At 38.3% G+C, this 20,469-nt stretch overlaps 4 long non-coding RNA genes and 1 pseudogene across 4 annotated transcripts; 1 reads left to right on the forward strand and 4 right to left on the reverse strand.

The window, feature by feature from the left end:
• The first annotated feature begins 480 nt into the window (after positions 1–480).
• LOC112189751 lies at positions 481–2,662 on the forward strand. The gene is made up of 3 exons (XR_002932082.2): positions 481–901; positions 977–1,813; positions 2,312–2,662. It is a non-coding gene; the product is annotated as an uncharacterized LOC112189751 (long non-coding RNA).
• A 3,437-nt stretch (positions 2,663–6,099) lies between these two features.
• On the reverse strand, positions 6,100–7,124 carry LOC112188726. Its single transcript, XR_002931533.2, has 2 exons — positions 6,961–7,124; positions 6,100–6,851 (listed from the first exon to the last, which is right to left on the reverse strand). It is a non-coding gene; the product is annotated as an uncharacterized LOC112188726 (long non-coding RNA).
• Positions 7,125–9,125: 2,001 nt separating this feature from the next.
• LOC121051660 lies at positions 9,126–9,627 on the reverse strand. The gene is made up of 3 exons (XR_005806408.1): positions 9,556–9,627; positions 9,386–9,430; positions 9,126–9,294 (listed from the first exon to the last, which is right to left on the reverse strand). It is a non-coding gene; the product is annotated as an uncharacterized LOC121051660 (long non-coding RNA).
• Positions 9,628–9,629: 2 nt separating this feature from the next.
• On the reverse strand, positions 9,630–10,971 carry LOC112184091 (annotated as a pseudogene).
• Positions 10,972–17,300: 6,329 nt separating this feature from the next.
• Positions 17,301–19,377, reverse strand: LOC112190441. The gene is made up of 3 exons (XR_002932407.2): positions 19,220–19,377; positions 18,420–18,605; positions 17,301–17,656 (listed from the first exon to the last, which is right to left on the reverse strand). It is a non-coding gene; the product is annotated as an uncharacterized LOC112190441 (long non-coding RNA).
• Between the last annotated feature and the right edge of the window lie 1,092 nt (positions 19,378–20,469).

Genomic DNA, 20,469 nt, shown 5'->3' on the forward strand with positions numbered 1-20,469 from the left:
GGTCCCAAACTCAAGAATTTTTCTCTTAGAGTTCATCGTCATCGCCACCTCCTTCGCTCTTCCTATTAGTTTGGTGGCTGACTACCGAAACCTTTAATAAGTCTTTGGGGTAGTGTTGACACAAGCATTCATATCGTTGCTTCCGCTTCACGAAAGGTTACCTACCCATATATACCATCATATGAATAAACACCATTAAATTAGCTACTAGTAGTCTAGTACAAATTAACCAAGATTAATATCATAATTAATTAAATATAATCATGTATATGTTCATCAAGATATGGCAGAAAACAATTAGGAAGGCATGTATGTAATATTTACAATAGGGCCAATGATAAAAGATGTCATTTTGAAGTGCCTTATTATAATTCAGGATACACAAATATCCCAATGATAATTAAGGTCACCTCCTAATAACCTGCCACTAAAATTGAGCGTAATTACAAAATATACCACTCGCACCTCTCCCTCCTTCCCGTTATCTGATCCCGTCTGAACCCTTCTCGACCCTTACCAATCTCTCTCTCTCTCTCTCTCTCTAAATTTCGCTCCCAATTTGATAATGCGATTGCAATCGCCGCGATCTGAGTCACTGTTTTTGAATTCGTCGGGGTTTGATCGGACTAGGAATTTATGACATCGCGGTGGCGATGGAGGAGGACCCTAGGTTAGGGTTTGAGTTTTTGGGAGCTATCTGCTCGAAATTGGTGACAGTGGCGTCGATGCTCAGCTCCGGTGACATTTCTGATAGCTACAGCTCCGGCCTTGGATCGATAACTGATCGCTTAGGGTTCCGGTCCTCCCATTCGCTCTCAAATTTCCTTCAATGTTGTGATTCGATCGCTTGAAGAGTACCGGTTTGCTAATTCGCTCACTTGAAGAGTACCGGTTTGCTAAGGTTATGATTCAATAGTAGGATAGGGTTAGGTTTTGTGGCTCGATCAGAGCTCTGACTGTGTCTCTGTGCTTGCAGCAAGAGGATGAAGAGATGCTAGTACTGCATAAGGATTTGGTCGAAGGTCTCCTCAGCCCATGGATGGTTTGTATTTTCAACACTAACACCATCATTTACTGTTTTGATTTCATAATTTTTGTGTTGCGTAGTTGATCTGGATAATTGAGCTTTCTGCGAAATTGGTGCAGTTGTGTGATTAGATTGTGAGTGAATGGATTTTTTGTAGGTTTTTGTTTGATACATGTTGATTACAGATAAAGCATATACATAATGTTTAGAATCTCATGTCCTGCTGCTTGCTGGGATCTCATTGAGTCTATGAAATCTGTAACATGTGCATCTCTACATGGTTCTTGATTTTGTTTTGGATTTTTATGGCATTTGATGTTTATAGTAGCTCAAGTAGAGCCGGCTAGTACAGTTGATAATCAGCCAGTGGAGGAGCCTCTATCTGTGAAATTCACTTGGACAATTGAGAACTTGTCTAGGTTGAACACCAAAAAGCACTACTCTGACATGTTCATTATTGGTGGTTATAAATGGTATTCTTCCCTTGACAATCATCGTATGGTCTAATTTAGCTCTTGATCTACATATGAGATTTTACTAGCACAGGGTTGTGTTATTTGTATAAACTTGTATTCTTATGCTTCTTTGGGATTTAGGTAGTTTTCATAGTATTTTATATTCTAGAAAATGTATTCAATCAAAGATGTCGGTTGCCATGATTCTTTGTGTTGATGGTGCCAATTTCGAGTTGGTTATTGGCTTTAAAAATGCAGATTGGCTATTGCCTTGTCCATTGGGTCAGCATGGCGTAGACAACAACTATTCATTCTCATTCACTGACAGGAGGTATCAGGCTTATAACTCACAATTACTGTATGTTTATAGTTGATAAGATTACTTTGAGACCTGAAACTTGAAAATCATAATTCAGAAAGACTATATTGCATTAGCCTTAGTGCTTATAAGCACCTCCCTTGTACTATGCATTGGATGTCTATGCAAATCTCTTTTTATTACTGGTGACTGTTTTGATCTTTGCTTTTGTAGTCAAAGTATATGGGAGCATTTGACCTGGTATGCATGATTTTGTCTACAGCGTCATTCTAAAGTTAGAATAGATGCTATACCTGACTCCCAATACATGTGTTGGCCATTTGAGCAGAGTTGATATGATGCTGAAACATGAAAGAATGATGAAATTTGTTTTGTTAATTTGTTGGCGTTTTGATCAGTTTAATTTGTAAATTTGAATTTGGGTGTGTATTGAGAAGTGAGTTTATATTGTTATTTATGAAGTTCGCTAAGTGTGCTCTGCCTTCTTTTTTTTTTTCCTCTGTTGATTAGATGGAAAGGCTTATAAGAAGGCAAGACGTCCTCATGAGAAGGAACATTTGGATGCTGAGCTGAAGCTTGTTGGAGAATATGGGATTTGGTGCAAGAGGGAGTTGTTGGCCAAGTCATTATTAACCTCAAATCACTGGTTATATCACTAGTCAAGTTACTGATCATGTCATAGTCATGAACATGTCACTGACTATGTCATGGTTAATTCCTGGTCAAATCACTGGCAAAGTCACTGTTAACCTCAAGTCAGTGGCTGTGATGCCCCAGAAATTTGTATTTATTTTCCGAGGATTTTCCGGAATCTAATTTGTGGTTATTAGACTGTTTCGTGGCTCGTGAATGAAGCGGAAGTGTTTCGGATGAATTTTTATTCGGAAAATACGACTTTAGGGGTGTCGCAAAGGTTGACTTTTGATACGTTAAGATTCTCTAAAAACTTCCTTCACGAAAGTTGTAGAGCACGTCGATACGAGTTCGTGGACATATGGAACGCGTCAATCGGAGTTCGTATGAGGAAGTTATGGCTATCAGAAGAAGTTTCTATTTTAGTATAAATATGGAATTTCAGAAATTATTTTCATAATTCCATTTCCATTTCCGGAAATCACTTTTCTCTCTCTTTTCTCTCTCGGTCGACACCTTCACTATTGAGATTTTTCGTTTGACCCGACCCAGAACCCGGCGACCCGACCCTGCTTTTCCGGCGGTCTCCGCTCGTGAAAACTTTCAGATCAGCCCGCCTCGGTCGTCTGCTCCTCCATCTGGTGTCCTCTAGCAGCGATCCTCCTCCACGGCGGCGCTGCAAGTAGACAAAGTTAGGTGATTTCGGACCCGACCAGAAATCCTAGCTCCGGTGACGGCACTGCTTCAAGTTTCATTCTTTGGGTTCGTGAAAGCTTTCTGGATCGATCTATGGTGTTTGTTTGGATCGATTTACGTGGAAATAAGTTCAACTCAAAAATTCAAAGCTTGTGAGGTAGTTTTCGATCCTTTATGATTGTTTTTTGACTTCGAGCTAGCTATGAAAATTCACAAGCAAGATTAGATGAACATTTTTGATGTTGGGAGTTTTGGGAAATAATGAGTTTTGGCCGGCGGCGGTGCATCACCGCCTATGGCGGCGTTCTAGCCATATTAGGAACTGTTTCTGGTATTATATATGTTTTACTCGTTGATACGAGCGTTTCGATATATAATTTGTAGGATTAAATTCAGTTTAGTCCCTCAAACTTTAGGCCAAACATCAGTTTGGTCCCTCTTCTTTTTTTTTAATCAAACTCATCCCTGATCTCTCAAATTGCATCAACTTCGTTCAAAATTTGAATTTGACTCCGAAGATGACATCATCCGCTGAGCTGGAGCCGACAAGGAGGTCCCACATATCTGATTCTGAACCCACAAGAAGGGTAAAATGGACATTTCAAATTTAATTTAATTTCTAATTTTTTTCTCTTATTTTCTCTATTTTCTTCTCTCTCTCTCTCTCTCTCTCTCTCTCTCCCCTTCCTCTCTAGATCGACGACCATGAAACCCCTTCTACCACCTCCACCTCCACCTCCACCTCCCTTCGATCTGAAGCTCCACACCACGCCGTCTCGCTCCTCGTCCTCCTCCTCCTCCCCGATCGGAATCTTCCTCTCTAGATCGACGACCACGAAATCCCTTCTACCACTTCCACCTCCACCTCCCTTCGATCTGAAGCTCTACACCACACCGTCTCGCTCCTCGTCCTCCTCGATCGGAATTGGTGGCGTAGGCACAACCTTCTCTCTATCTCCCCAAACCCGATTAAAGCTAGCCCTAATTTCTCACATTCACCCAGTTCCATCAAATATCACCCACGGTTGGTTTCTCCATGACCTCCGAGTCGAGCTCCGGCGAAGAAAACTTCGACCCGAAGCCCAACCAGATTGCAAAGTGAAGGAATCGAGCGAGGGTTTGGGGTGTGATGGAGGTGGTGGTATTCTGTGGGCGAGGACCGAATCGGAGCTGGAGGCTGACGGGCCAGCGAGCCCTAGCAGCAGCTGTTATGCCTGCAGGTGGGGTACCCCTGACCTCCGATCGCTTCCCTTCCGATCGCCGCCGCAGATCTCTGGTCCATCCTCAGGTAAACAATCACAGAGACGTGCTCTGTTGGTTTTGTTATCTGTTGGAAACTCTGTTGTTTTTGGAGGCCTGTGATTTGGATGTGCCCAGAAAGATGAGGTTTTGGGTGTAGAGAGAAGATTTGGGGGCCGGCCATTTCGGTTTGTTTGAATTTCTGGATTTTGCTTTTTCTGTGATTTGAAGTTGGGCTCATCTTACGATTTTATTTGGATTGGATTTAGTTTGCAATTTTGATTTTGGGAGAAGAAAATGGATATGATGTGCAGTTGGGGAGGGGGCGGTTTTGAGATTCATGGTGGGTAGTGGGAGCTTGTGAGCAGAGATTCATGGTGGCCGGCCGGTATTCATGGTGGCTGGTAATGAGAGAGAGAGAGAGAGAGAGAAAATAAGAGAAAAAAAATTAGAAATTAAATTAAATTTGAAATGTCCATTTTACCCTTCTTGTGGGTTCAAAATCAGATATGTGGGACCTCCTTGTCGGCTCCAGCTCAGCGGATGACGTCATCTTCGGAGTCAAATTCAAATTTTGGACGAAGTTGATGCAATTTGGGAGATCAGGGATGAGTTTGATTAAAAAAAAAGAAGAGGGACCAAATTGATGTTTGACCTAAAGTTTGAGGGACTAAACTGAGTTTAATCCTAATTTGTAAATTTTGGAGTTCGAATGGATTTGTTATGATTTTTATGGTTTCATACCGGTTGATTTATTCGATCCGTGAGGATCTGAGTGTCCGATCGACTTGTGGTTTGGATACATCGATCGTGGAAGTGTTCTGGAGACTTTGGGAGGTCTCGGAAGTGGTTTCGCCTAAATTTGGAGTTACCTTTAGATTTTGGTTCGATTTGGGGATTCGAACTTTATTAAATTGTGATTCGTTAACTGAATCAGAGCTGTAATTCCTTAGGTACGCTCCTCGGTATTCTTTGGACAGCTATTTTGGGTGGTTTGGCTGCTTTGTTTTGTATTGAAGACGCAACGGGAGTTTCGAGGTGATTAATCTCACAAGGTTCATTAATGAATGGAATTACCTTTGTCGTTTTGAGAGTTATTGATTTAACTGCAAACTATAGTTGATATTAGTAGACATTCCTGAGCGGATGACTATATATATATATATATTTACGTGAAATATATATGTTTAGTGGTTTGTGGATTTATGAAAACAATATGCATGAATGATGCTTTTTATTGTTTTGGGTTGTGGTTTTTTGGAAAACAAATGATTGTGGAATTGTTGATTCGATTTGTTTTGAAAAGCGTTGAGATTTGGGAAAATCTTTGAGATTTGTGTATGAAAACAATATGCATGGAATGATACTTTTTATTGTTTTGTGTTATGGTTTTTCGGAAAACAATGATTATGGAAATGTTGATTTCGATTGTTTTCAAAGGCATTGCGATTTGTGTAACATTTTGGGTCCAATGTGACTCCTTTAAGAGCATCTCCAATGGGTTTGTTATTTGGCTTTGGTCAAATTTGAATTTGACATATGACATGGCAAATTTGATGTAGCAACATTTTGACAATTTTTAGCTCCAATGGAGATGTCAAATTTGAATATTACTTTAAAATATAAAATTCTATTTATATATTAAAGTAAACTGGAAACTGGAAACATAAACTGCTTGAAAACAGAAATAGAAACAGAAACTGGAAACTGCTTGAAAACTAGCAGTTAAATAGCAGCAAACAGAATCAGCTTGATTTTGATAGCACTCAAATACAACATCACATGAAACCAACATCATGATACAAACTGAAATGGATTGAAAACAGAAACACAAACTGGAAAACGTGCAGTCAAATAGCAGGAAACAATGACAACTTGAAAGAGTTTGCAAGCAGTCAAATACATGATCACTGGAAGTTGCTCAAACTGATACAAACTAAAATGGAAACCAACAACCTCACACTTCATATATCACCTTGGAGAATTTTCATCTGAAGTTTGGAATAATATGCCCTCTGCTCAGGATTCATAGTTGATGTATCCATAGACATAATTTTCATCTCAGCCTCAAATTTCCTATTCTCAGCCTCAAGTTTCCTAACTCGCAGTTTCTCCTTGTCAACTTCAACTTTCTCCTTCATAATCTCCAGTTTTTTTTCATCTCTTTCTTTTTTTTCTTGATGTAATTTTTGTATTTGCACCAATTGATCAGTGGTTTCTTTCAGCTTTCTTTTCTCAGCCTTCTTATCCGGTGGTCTAGACATTGGAAAGCAAGTGTTCGTGCCTTCTTCTATATCTATGTGAGTGCTTGTAGTTGAAGATGATGAGATATTAGTTATAGAAGATTTAGATCTTGGCTTACTTTTCTTGATGTCCAGCTCTTGCATTAGTTGTATCCACTTTGGTTGGTGCCTTAACAAAATCCAAGCATGATCAAGATTGAACCGAATCTTTTCTTGTGCTTCAAACAACTTCTTTGCATCTGCAATTTGAAGAGAGTAAAAACTGATTAACAACCAAACAAAATTATACCATGGTGCTTAGAGGCATTACTTTGAAGACGTTATAGTAGATAATCAAACAGAGTTTACCTTGTCTTGTTCAGTCTTCCCACTTTCATGTCTTTCATTTATAGCTGCAAAACATCCTGAAAATTTGTTCACCACCTTTTGTATTTTTCCCCACCGTTGTGTCAACATCGGTTGTGAACGATCACTGTCAAAGGACTTGTATTGATGATAGTACTCTGTATTTTTCCCCCCAAAAAGTATGCAGCTTTTGATCATTGCCTTGTATTGAATCCATACTAGTATTCAACCAAGCACTTATAAGAAGTTTATCCTCCTCCACGTTGAAGCCGGGACCTCTTGGTGGCCTTTTGTTAGCCACTTGATAGACCTCATCAGCATTTTCATGCTCTGAGTCTTGTGTGAAAAAACTGGAAACCTGTGAAAACTGAGAATCCATAGAATAAGTCTTCAATACGTACTAAGAAAGCTGCCAGCAATTATATAGTGCTTCATGGCTGTTATATAATGCTTCTGTGTATCAGTTTAGGTATTGAAACTAATTAATGAAGTTGGATATAAGAAGTTATGAACGGAGTTAATGAAGTTGAGTTATTGTAGGAGTTTCAGGAGTTATTCAATGCACAACTATCCTATTTAATGCACAGCAACACAAATCAATCAATGTATGATAAGAACTTGTGGTAGGTGAGGTGCAGCCATTGTAGATAAATCAATGCTGATGAGAGAGTTATGAAACTGGGCAAAATGCACAAACCATTTACAGATATTGCAGATAATAAACTGATTGTCTACTTAACACGACCACTGTTGAGCAAAAACGTGCAAACTGAGCAAAATGTAAATACAGAGCTTGCACAACAGAGCACTGAAAAGAATCTATCTACACCTTTTGTACCTCATCAATTTAAGGCATCAGTCTGCACATTAACTCATCATTATTTCCAGTCACATGTTAGGTAATAGAAACAATTAAAGACCATGTAGTTGACAGCCTAATCTGCCAACCAAGCTCACCAAAGCTGAATGTCTCATAAAATGCAACATGTACAAAAAGTAACTAATTTAAATGAGGCATTTAACTCAAGAACATAGAAATCAATGTTGTAGTCCTAAAAGCTTGAGCTGTGCGAATGGACAGCAAGCAAAGGCTAGTTATGATAATGAGAAAAACCATTTACAAATATAATTGGAACTGGTACAGATATAATTGCAAATCCCTAGCCAGCATTTGTTACAAACCCTTTACCAATACAGATATAATTGCAACCGGTTTATAAAAACCATTTTTTAGCAATATTATACCAGCAGTAAGATTTACAGAGATCAGAGTACAGTAAGATGTACAAAGTGTGTTATATAAAACAACCATGTGTACTATGTAATACGACTAGAATTTGTCTAGAGGAACTGCTAGTCGGATTTATGTATAAAATAGCTAAACTTATTTTGACTTGGACAAAATAACATGCCAATTATGATGATAAATTTGGAGAGCAAAGCATGTGAATGTTGGTGAAAGTGAGAGAGTAGCTTATTAACAGCATCAACAACAGTTTTCCCATTGGAAAATCTTCCAGTTGGTCCGCCGAAGTCGATCCCATAAGGCAAGTAATCAGCTCTTGCCAAGGACTGAAGCTGGTTTATTTTGCCATTATCAACCAAAGGATCCCCAAAGTTCAAGACCAAAACCACCACACACACCACCCACATTTTCTTCACCATTCCGACCATAATGCCCAAATTATAAGACCTAAAGAAGGTACTTAAACCTAGCAAAGAAAAAGAAATCTGATCAAGATGCCAGCTGCTTGAAGAAACAACTAAAGATTCGGGAAAGGTATAAATGGTGGAAGCTGAAGGACAATGGTACTGGTTTTGGGTCTGTGAGTGTGTGTGAGGATTAAAGGTGACATTGATGAGTATATATACATCAAAGCAATGGCATTTGATGGCCTAGCTTTTACAGTTGAGGAAAATGAAGTTCACTAGCTGCCACTGGAAAATGATACATGCACTAAAGATTCTTGAAAAAAAAAACATGGCTGTTAAGCAATGAAAATAACCAATCAAATAAAAATAAGCAATGGCTGTTATAAAATGCATTCACAAAATGGCTTCGTAGTAACATAAAGTCGATCATTCTACCAGTAATTTACAAAAGCAAGATTTGAATCAAAAATATGGCACTGCTGATCGACAACCTAAATAAACCACAGTAACCTCCTACATGTTCTCTTATAATGTCAACTACAAGATGTATGCATTTGCATATACTATCGACGCCAAGATGTATGCATTATTCATACTATCAACTATGGTCTAAAGTTTTTACCTCCCTTGAGACAACCACAAGCCTGTTTCTATCTAACCAACCTCCAGCGGCAGCGTCCAATACTAACAAAGCAAGAAAACAGAAAAACTATCAAAATAAGATTTTTATGTTGAAATTGCAATACAATGCATAGTATCAAAATCAAAGATTTACCTGCAATAGCTCCTTCACCTCTCATTGCTGTACACCCTCAATTATCTGTGCCAAGATAAAAGTAAATGTCAAACCGAGAATCAAGACTTTATATACATCCAATAGTAAACATAAACAGTAACCACAATACACAAAGTGCCCCAAAACTACCAGAAACAATATCTACTTACTGATATTAGCCAAGTGACGTTGCCACAAGTGCTCAACTAGATCTGCTTGGAGCATAGTATGAGTTCCCTTGTCACTAATTCGCAAATGATTGCTGATAAAATCCTCAAACTCTATTATGTGATTATAGGAAACCATAACATCATCAATATCCATATCTGGTTCAGCATATTGCCTTGCAAGAGTTTCAAGATCATCTTGTGCAGCACGCTCAACTCTTTCATCTTCAATAATCATGTTGTGCATTATCACACATGCTGTCATGATCTTTTGAAGCATTTCACGATCCCAACAACGAGCCGGTCCACGAACAATTGCAAAACGTGCTTGGAGCACTCCAAATGCTCGTTCTACATCTTTCCGACATCCCTCTTGAGCTTTAGCAAAATTCTTTGCTTTCTCTCCTTGTGGACATGGAATGGTTTTGACAAAAGTGGCCCATGAAGGATATATGCCATCGGCTAGATAGTATCCCATTGTATATTCATGCTCATTGATCTTATAAGAGACTGGAGGGGCTCGACCTTCATGGAGGTCAGCAAATAAGGGTGAATGCTCTAAGACATTAATATCATTGTGAGAGCCTGGTAATCCAAAAAAAGAATGCCATATCCAAGATCATGTGACGCAACAGCTTCAAGAATCAATGAAGGTTCACGATGATCTCCACGAGAAAACATACCTTTCCATGCAACCGGACAATTCTTCCACTTCCAGTGCATACAATCAATACTACCAAGCATTCCAGGAAATCCACGACTCTCACCAATCAATAGCAATTTGGAAATATCATCAAAAGTTGGCCTTCTTAAGTATTCAGCGTGAAATACATCAATAACAGCTTGGACAAACCTTCTCATAGCTTCAATTGCAGTGCTTTCACCGATTCTAAGATAGTCATCCACAGCATCTGCCCCAATTCCATAGGCAAGCATCCTCATTGCAGCGGTAACTTTTTGAAGAGACGATAGCCCAAGACGTCCTGCTGAATCCCTTTTTTGAACAAAATAGGAGTCACGAGCTTCTACTGCATCTAGAATTCGAAGAAAAAGATGTCGATGCATCCGAAACCTTCTCCGAAATACAACTTCTTCATGAACAGGATTTGCAGCAAAATAATCATTGTAGAGTGTTTCGTGGCCTTGCAATCGTTGTCTATCTTTATATATGCGACCAGGAATTGAGCCCCGGCGTCTTCTTCTTCCCATCTCTTGTAGAGCAGTAATCTGCAGATTCATCAATTCTTCGTCTGATGATGAATTGGCAAGATCCCAAAATTCCTCATTTGCAGCATCTGAAGATGAATCTGAAACATTTTGATCCATGTTCCTAATATTGAAGAAGAAAAAAGAAACTTGAAGAGAGGAAGCTCGAAGTTTTGGGTTTTGGGTGAGACCAGAGGAAGAAAGAGGCGAAAGGGAAAGAGATCGAGAGAGAGTGAGAGGGAGAGAAAGAAACAATAAAAAAAATAAAAGACCGAGAGGGGAGAAGCTGTCAAATTTGACAGAGCATGGTCTTATGTCAAATACACGTGTAATAGACTGATGGGTTGGAACATAATTTGGTTGGTCAAAAGTATACGTTAGCTGTACAGATGGCAAAAGACCCATCTGTTGGAGATGGTCTAATGTTTTGCTCCAAGGGACTGTGCGGCCCGAGGAACGAAGGTCTATGACTTTGGGCAGAATATCAGGTAATCACGTCTTTGGACGGACGAGTGGTTACGTTTCAGTTAGAGCTCTAATATGTCTGCCATATAGGTGATTCATGGGATAACGGGAACTGGTTATTGATAACTCATGACATTACGTGTTTTTAGGGAACAAGGTGTGAGTTGCTTCCTTATTAACGGTTTTTTAAGGGGACAAGTTGCAAGTTGTTTTCCTTATTAACGATTTGATAGAAATCAAGGTGTGAGTTGCTTTGTATGGTACGATTTTGGTACAACTGATAGAAATCCAGGAGTGAGTTGCTTTCTCTATTTTATGTGATAGAAATCAAGGTGTGAGTTGCTTTCTTTGTTTTGTTTGATAGAAATCAAGGTGTGAGTTGCTTTCTATGGTATGATTTTAGTACAACTGATAGAAATCAAGGAGTGAGTTGCTTTCTATGTTTTATTTGATAGAAATCAAGGTGTGAGTTGCTTTCTATGGTACGATTTTGGTACAATTGATAGAAATCAAGGAGTGAGTTGCTTTCTATGTTTTATTGATAGAATTCAAGTGTGGGTTGTTTTCTATGGTACGATTTTGGTAAAATTGATAGGAACCAAGGAATGAGTTGTTTTCTATGTTTCGTTTTAAAAGGAAACAAGGTGTGAATTGCTTTCTTTTATTCCAATTTGAAAGGAAGTTAAGTGTGAGTTATTCTCCTTTATTTCGTGTTTTAAGGAATCAAAGCGTGAGTTGTTTTCCTTATTTCTGGTGTGAGTTGTGTTAACTGTTTTGAGTTACTCATACTGGCTTGCAAAAGCTTACCGGGTTTGTTGTGTGACAACCCGGTACACTATTCAAATGGTGTAGGGGTTAATCCTGCAGGTTAGGATAATCGGGGCTGAAGCTGAGGTAGTGCCTTTGCAGCTTTACGGTAGGAAGCCATTTTTGTGACTTTACCGTTGATAAGGACTTCCGTTGTATAGTTAACTCTGAGCAACATTTACGTTTTATTTTGTTGTTGACAATTTAATTCGTAAGCTTGTGTAATATATGACTCTATGGAGCGGGTAAATATTGTCACAGTGGGTTCAGGGCATCAATATGTACTTTGGTTAAAAGGGAAAAAGTTTCTAGGTATTTTGTATTGATGGCTGAACGTTCACGCATATATAATTATGGGATTGTATATCGATTTTTATTTGTGTTAAAAATCAGGGGCGTGACAGTGGCCAAGTTATTGGTCATGTCACTGTCAATCTCTGGCCAAGTTACTGTTAACTTTAACGCCAAATTACTAGCATTGTCACTGGCCATGTAACTGTTAATCTAGCCAAGTCATTGGCCAATTACTTGCATTGTCACTGGCCATGTAACTATTATTTTTATACACACTAATTCAGGTCATTGGACAAGTTACTAGTCAGTGAAGTCATTGGCAAAGCAATTATTATGTCAACTGCAACTGAAAATACATCATTACAACTACAATATTGGTCAACAACTTTATATATCATGGAGTAAACTTTAGGCCTTTTGGGCAGATTTATATATCATGGAAGCCAAATCACCTAACTATTACAAGTTTCGCATTGTTGATCTTTCACCTATCCACAACAAAATGAATAATAATCTCAAAGAGAAACTACTCATAACAGTGACTTGATTTGATTTGACATGGCCTTTTGGTCTTGCCATTTCTGATGTTTAAATTATGTTCAAAATTTTTAAAATAAGAAGGTTAGCATTGAGTTTGAAAGTTACATGACCAGTAACTTGGCCAGCTACTGATCTGGCCAGTGAAGTCACAGGCCATATCAATGACAATGTCAGTTACATGATCATTTACATACATTGTAAGTTACATGGTCAGTTACATGATCAGTTACATGGTCAGTTACATACATTGTAAGTTACATAATCTGTGACATGAGGTTAACACACGTTGCCAAGGAGTTGGCCTTTTCCAATGACTTCTCTGGCCAATGACTTGTCTAGCGACCTGGCCAATGACCTCACTGGCCAGTTTCATTATATTATCCTATAAAGTATGTATTTGAACTAGCAGCACTTAAATTTTAGTAAAGCATACAACCGAAACAGCATCATGCACATTCATTATCTCCATATAAATGGCTATGTTACTGTCCATGTCTCTGTATCAAAACGAAAATGAAAACACAACCACAACCATAACAAAATCAAATCACAGCGACACAGTAGGCTATGAGTTCAACATGGAAATCTTGAGGAGATGTGTGTAGTACATTTGTACATGTACTTATTTTTTTATCAACATTGGACATAACCAGTGACTTGGTTATTAACATGTGTGACAGGACCCGCCCCGAATTTCACCCTGAAATCAGAGGTGGTCCCTTGGAGCCCACCTTAGGAATAACTCTACCGAAAATTCAGCAGAGTCACCCCTAAAAATGGACTACCCAAACCTGTAGAATTACATTCACACTTCTAATAAACCATCCTTATTTTCTGGAGCCACCCTGCTCCCCGAAACACAACAACTCCACAATAAGTAACTGAAATCCGAAAAATAACATATTCTTATTTACACCAAAGTAACTTCCAAACTTTAAGATACTTAACCCACAGGTTATCAGAGCAGTCTAAAAAAAGAAAAAGAAAATAAAAATACAGGTAGGTTCAACAGTTAACCTACAATGAAAACAACATCAGCAGATGCTATGCCCCGAATCCTACCAGCTACTCTGCAGACTGGGCATTTGAAACCGAAGGGCCCAAGCGAAAGTACATAAAAACGTTAGCATGAGTGGACAAAAATAAGTAATTGTAAAGAAAAAGGAATTTATACTTTCCCACATTTATTTCATTAAAAACCCGATGCATGCAACAATTAAGAAACACAAACCAACTGATGTTCAGCTCAAGAAAACCAACTAGCCCCGCTAGTCACAACGACCAAGTAAAAAGATTGAAACTCCGTTACTCAAGAAAATAAGACCAGCCCCTCTGGTTAAACAAAATCAAACTAGTCCCGGTAATCAAGTAGCAATAGAGTATGGGGAAGAAGTCATCACCATACAAGTAAGGGAGCCTCCCAGGCTCGGGTCGGAGTGTCCCACACTCTTGAGTATCCCATGCTCTGCTCAACTCACTCACAAACACAGAGTAAGTGGGGAGGAGTACTACCAGGCTAGCTAGCAATAAATATGACGACCCAGGTATGGTGGGTTAAAATTATATGAAAATCGAAAATCAGTAAGGCTTCCCCAATATCTCATGAGAAAATACATATTCCAACGACGTGGCCCCGCACGCCAAAATATTTTCGAATTCACAAATAAATAGGTGAGGAATAATAGATGGGTAAAATTCTCTCGAAAGTCCCATTTTTGAAAACTTTTCAAAAATCTCAGAATCGACGAATGAAAATATAAATAACTCCGGAAATCGCCTTGGAAAGTACTTCGTCGAAATTCAATATAAATCACAAATTCAAAATCGATCAAAATAAACTTCAATTCGAAATTTCAATCGATATGGTAATGAATACTTAAATCCAAATAATATGCTTGATAATTTAAAACAATACTTTAAATCACTAATCCATTTCCCAAATCAAAATCAAGATAGATCAATATCAATTTTCCGAAAGTAAATTATAACAATATGATAATTATTTAAATAAATACTTATTTCGGGAAAAACAATTGCATGCATCATTATTTAAATAAAAGTCCACTCACAATATACGGCTAACGTGGTATCCAAGCGTAAGGATCCTCGTCGAGTGATGAGTTGGTACCTCGTCCTGTACACAATCATTCGTACATAAATAATTACCGAACGGAATATAGTTTTACGATAATTAAAATTCAATCCCAAATCCCATAATCTCAACTCCTTCAATCCTCTTTGATATCCATCCAAACTTCACCAAACTTCAAATATAAGTTCTACGACATTTCTAGGATTTAACTAGCCAGAAATCGCAATTAAAAAGCTGTCCTAGCCGCGCCGCCGCCACCACTGCCACCAGCTCCAATGGCCATCAAAATTTGGCAATAGCTTCATCCCAACCATACGAACAACTTTCTCAACTACAACAATTTCAAAAAAAGGCTAGAAGTACCTCAACAATTAAGGAGAAATTTGAACCCGATTTGTGAATAGTGACCCCAAACTTAAAACCGTTAATTCTTCCTCCACGCTTCAATTCTCGGCAAAATCTTTGGGGAGGATGCTCTTCGTCTCAATGCGCTCCTAATGGACCTGATTTCACCGCCGAAAGTGGCCGAAAAATAGAGAATTTCACCGGAGACCAAACTGCTACAGTAACGGTTTTGGCCAAAATTGATGGTTTTCCGGCCAAATTGTCGTGACCCACGGCCACAACCGTGTAGAGGAGGAGGAGGCGGTCCTAGCCCATCCGGTTTTGTGTCGATTGGTCGCCAAATGGCGAAGAAATCCAAGAAAGAAGAATGGAGGCCGACGCGGAGGAGAGGAAGAAAGAGAGAGAAAGCACGGGGGAGAGGAGAGAGAAGGAGAAAGAAAAGTTATCCAGCCCAACAGTAAAAATTCAAATATATACTACTTATCATGAATAGTAACTTTCGTTTTTCGCTTATAACTTTCTCATACGAACTCCGATTTTTACGACCACATATGCACGCGCTCGGTTTAACATCCTCTACAACTTTCATGAAGGAAATTTTCTCAAATTTTGACCCGAACAAAAAGTTAACTTTTAGGGGCACTAAAAGTATCGAAACAAAGTAAAAAGTGAAAGTAATTGTCATTTACCATCCAAATGACTAGTAAACAGGTAAATTGAGATACGGGACGTTACTATGTGTATAACATTAACATGGCCAGTGACATGCGATTGACAGTTACATGATCAGTGACATGACAAGTAACTTGGTCAGTGACATGTTCATGACTGTGACATAGCGAGTGACTTGAGGTTAACAGTGACCTAGTCGTGTCACTGACTTGAGCTGACTAGGTTAACAGTGATTTTTCTAGTGACTAAAGGTTAACAATGACTTGACTAATGACTTTGCTGGTGATTTGAGGTTAACAGTGACTTGGCCATAGATTGACAGTGACATGGTCCGTGACTTTGCTGGTGACTAGATGTTAACAATGATTTCGTCAGGGATTGATAGTGACATGTTCATGATTGTGGCATGGCCAGTGACATAGTTAGTGACTTAAAGTTAATAATGACTTGGCTAGTGACTTGAGGTTAACAGTGACTTGGTTAGGGATTGACAATGACATGGTTAGTGACATGTTCATGATTGTGACTTGGCTAGTGACTTGAGGTTAACAGTGACTTGGTTAGGAATTGACAATGACATTAGTGACATGTTTATGATTGTGACATGGCCAGTGACTTGAGGTTAACAGTAACTTGACCAGGGATTGATAGTGACATGATCCGTGACTTTACTGATGACTTGAGGTTAACAGTAACTTAGTCAGGGATTGACAGTAACATGGTCAATGACATATTCATGATTGTGACATGGCCAGTGACTTAAGGTTAATAATGACTTGGCCAGTGACTTGAGGTTAACAGTGACTTAATCAGGGATTAACAATGACATGATTCATGACTTTACTGGTGACTTGAAATTAACAGTGACTTGGTCAGAAATTAACAATGACATGGTCAATGACGTGTTCATGATTATGACATGGCTAGTAGTTTAACCAGTAACTTGAGCTTCATAAATTGGCCCATTCTCTTTTAGCTGTTTCAACGAGAAGTTCGAGTTGTACAGTGACAGAGAAAAACAACCAAAACCTATAGCCTATAAAAATCCAAAGCCAAGTGACAAGGCTATTTGACTGATTTGAGAAAAAGAACCAAATTGAGAAGAGAAAAATAAAAAGAAATCACCATTTATCATTAGACTTATCGATCACTATTCTACATTAACAAAAAAAAGAATATAAAAGAAAGACAATTGATTTCATTCCAACACCACAGTAGCATCCAACTTCTTAAACACCTAACTCCTTAAGTAGCACCCAAAAGAAAAGACAGGTTTGCAATACCCGAAAACTGGAAGCAACTCCTAATATATACAGCTAAACTGGTATAAGAATTAAATAGTTTGCTTTCCCTAAATTAATGACGGAGTTATGAAAACTAAAGCATTGTAATTCAAAATAGATGATGCCTATTTATTGATAAGAACCTTGGTGGAACTTTTTAAATATATAACTAATTCTAAGAAGATGACAAAAGAAAATCAGTAGCATTCGCAAATTGCAAGATCCCCCTCACGAGCTTCTTACTCCATTACATTCATCCCTTAAGGTCACAATTTCTGGCTGAGAGCTAGACCTGAATGGAATAACTTGAACTGCCTGCAGATGTTTACATTCCCACTCTCTAGTTTGTATATTGTCATTTGAAACCTCTCTCCTTTCAGAATTTTTCTAGCATTAGCAGCTGCATCAAACATACAAAAACCAAAACAAAGTATAAATAACTTGGCAACCCAACAACACAAAATTATTAATATGTTGCAGCAGTTGAAATGTAAGCAAGTTCCACAGAAAAAATCTAAACAGTGTCATTGTCAATGATCAAAATTTAAAATGAAAATTTCTCGAAGAGGATAATATGACATCGTTAATGAAAATACAATATGGCAGAATACAAAATTTTGTCCAATAAACAATTGCAACAAGTCAAACTGATACACTTTGATTTAGTTTCGCATTCACAAATCTCCAAGGGGAGTTTGTATGACTTAAATAACACATGAGAACATTAAGGCTGAGGTTGGAGGGACTGCTATAAGTCTAATGACACACAATAAATCATATAGTAATGTAACATGAGTAATGATTATGAAAATTTGAGGGTTTAAGGGTTCATACCAGCAAATGGGTGAAATTTTGTTCATTGGCAGAGCAACCAAACAGAACCTTGGAAACTCTATCAGTATCCAAGCTATCACCGTGACTTATCCTAGTATTGTACGGTAAACTTAAGTAAACTTAGGTTGACATTAATTGCATTAAGTCAGAATCAACAAAGCAATTCTATGAGAAAACAAATGCAAAAATGATACAAATATAATCTGCATCAAACATGATAGCCTAATAGTTGTACTAAAACAAATTTGGGGCTACAAACGTAGAATGGATCCGTGCTTTGGAATTGAAATCAGTGACGAATTAAAAAAAGGGTTTTTAGGGATGTTTACCTTGTCGGAGAAGAAGAAGGCTGGGGCGATGAGCCAAGGAATTGGATCGCCGAACGCGGAGAAGGCCGCGGTGAAGGTCAATGTCTTCGCTCACCGACCACGGCACCAGCTCATCATCAAGACCATACCCGTTGTCGTCCTCGTCCTCGTCCTCGTCATCGCCACCGCCTTATCGACTGCGACTACCTAATCAAAAATTATGGATAAGTAACTATACATTTAAGATCACCCAAAATTGACTAGAAATCTACATAAGCACTAAAGCTCTAAACCTAACCTTTAACCATCTATTCAACTAGCAAACTAATGATCAGAAAATAAGAGCAATATGGTGTCACAGTGTAAGGAAAACACTGTTTTTATATAATATCAACCAAGCAAGGAATGATGACATCAGTAAGACTCGGCACCATTGGGAATCAACTCATTATATTTGTATTCCAACCAATTCTAGCCAGTGCAAGAAAACAATATCAACTGCAAAACTAAACAATTAATCGGTTTAACTGGACACTACTTTGACAGTAAAGAATCCTTATACAACTAGAGAAATAACGCAACAAGTATAGAAAACAAAATTTCACAACTCCTAGTCTACAAAATTCTGTTCCCAGTCGTCAATTTCATCAAAAGAGAGAACAAATCCGAAGCATTGTGCGCGCATTTGTATGATAATTGAACGAAAACGACTCCGATTTACACAGATGAACTGGAATTTTCAAAACAAATACAGAAAATAGATTCAATATACAATCACAGTCACTACAAAAAACTAGGGAGAATTGAGAAAATAATCAAACCCGTTGGTAAGGATATCATCGTAAAGCCTCATGTGCGCGTTTGGCTCCGATCTCTGGAGACGTCCATCGTCGAAGGCTTGCCGGATTGCTGGCACCACTTCAAGAAATCGCCCACTGATCCCAAGGACGCGTTTTTCTTTGCCATTGACACTCGAGAGAGGAGGTCTGTGTCTGTGTGGAGGAGGAGAAGAATATAGGGAGAGAATTGGCTTGAAGGGCAGAATCGGAATCAAAATTTTTTTACTTTGTCAATCCAGTCAAAGTTAACGTTCAAATTGGATGGAACAGTAAAATTTGGGCACGGCTGATTGAAATTGAAAGCACAGGGGTGATGCTGATCAAATTGAAAGAGTAAGGACTGACATGATGTTACCCCCAAACCACAAGGTACTAAACTGAAATTTATACTATATCAAAACTAAAAGTGCAGGGGTGTTTTTGATGAAATTAGAAGTCCAGGGACTCTGGTCACTCAACTATTACATTGTCAATCATTTAAGTCACTTTGTTAATTTTTTTCATTAAAAAAATTATAAAAAATACTCTTTGGGTGACTTAAGTAATTGACAATATAATAGTTGAGTGACCAAAGTGATATATTTGAAACTTCAGTGACCAAAGTGTCAAATGAGTCATAGTTGAGTGACCATTTGTGGAATTCTCCCATATATATACAGATCCTATCCAGAGCGGAGCTCCGCTTTGAAATTAACGTGTAAAGTTCGAGTTTTGGGTCACTTTTCGGTCGCATATTTACATCTCGACTGTTCAGTTTTTAGGTGCTAGTGTATAGATCATCTCTGCAAATTTTCAGCCAAATTGATGATCGTTAAGGTATCTAACTCGCTTAAACCAATGGACGGACTGAATTTGTTAACCTGAACCATACTAGCTTTAAGGCAATTATCAATGCCTTAACGATCATCATTTTTGCTGAAAATTTGCAGAGACGATCTATACACTAGTACCTAAAAACTGAACGGTCGAGATGTAGATATGCGACTTAAAAGTGACCAAAAACTCAAACTTCACACTTTAATTTTCAAAGCGGAGCTCCGCTCTTGATAAGATCTGTATGTATGTGTGTGTGTGTGTGTGTATATATATATATATATATATATATATATATATATATATGCATGTGATAACATATCAAAACAAAAGAATTGAAGAAGAGATGGATGAACGGAAGAGAAGGATAGGCTGTATATACGCATAAATATGCCCTTGGATCTGTCGGTGGCCTTGTT

This window comes from Rosa chinensis, chromosome 2 (assembly GCF_002994745.2).
Source record: "Rosa chinensis cultivar Old Blush chromosome 2, RchiOBHm-V2, whole genome shotgun sequence".
Classification (NCBI taxonomy): Eukaryota; Viridiplantae; Streptophyta; class Magnoliopsida; order Rosales; family Rosaceae; genus Rosa; species Rosa chinensis.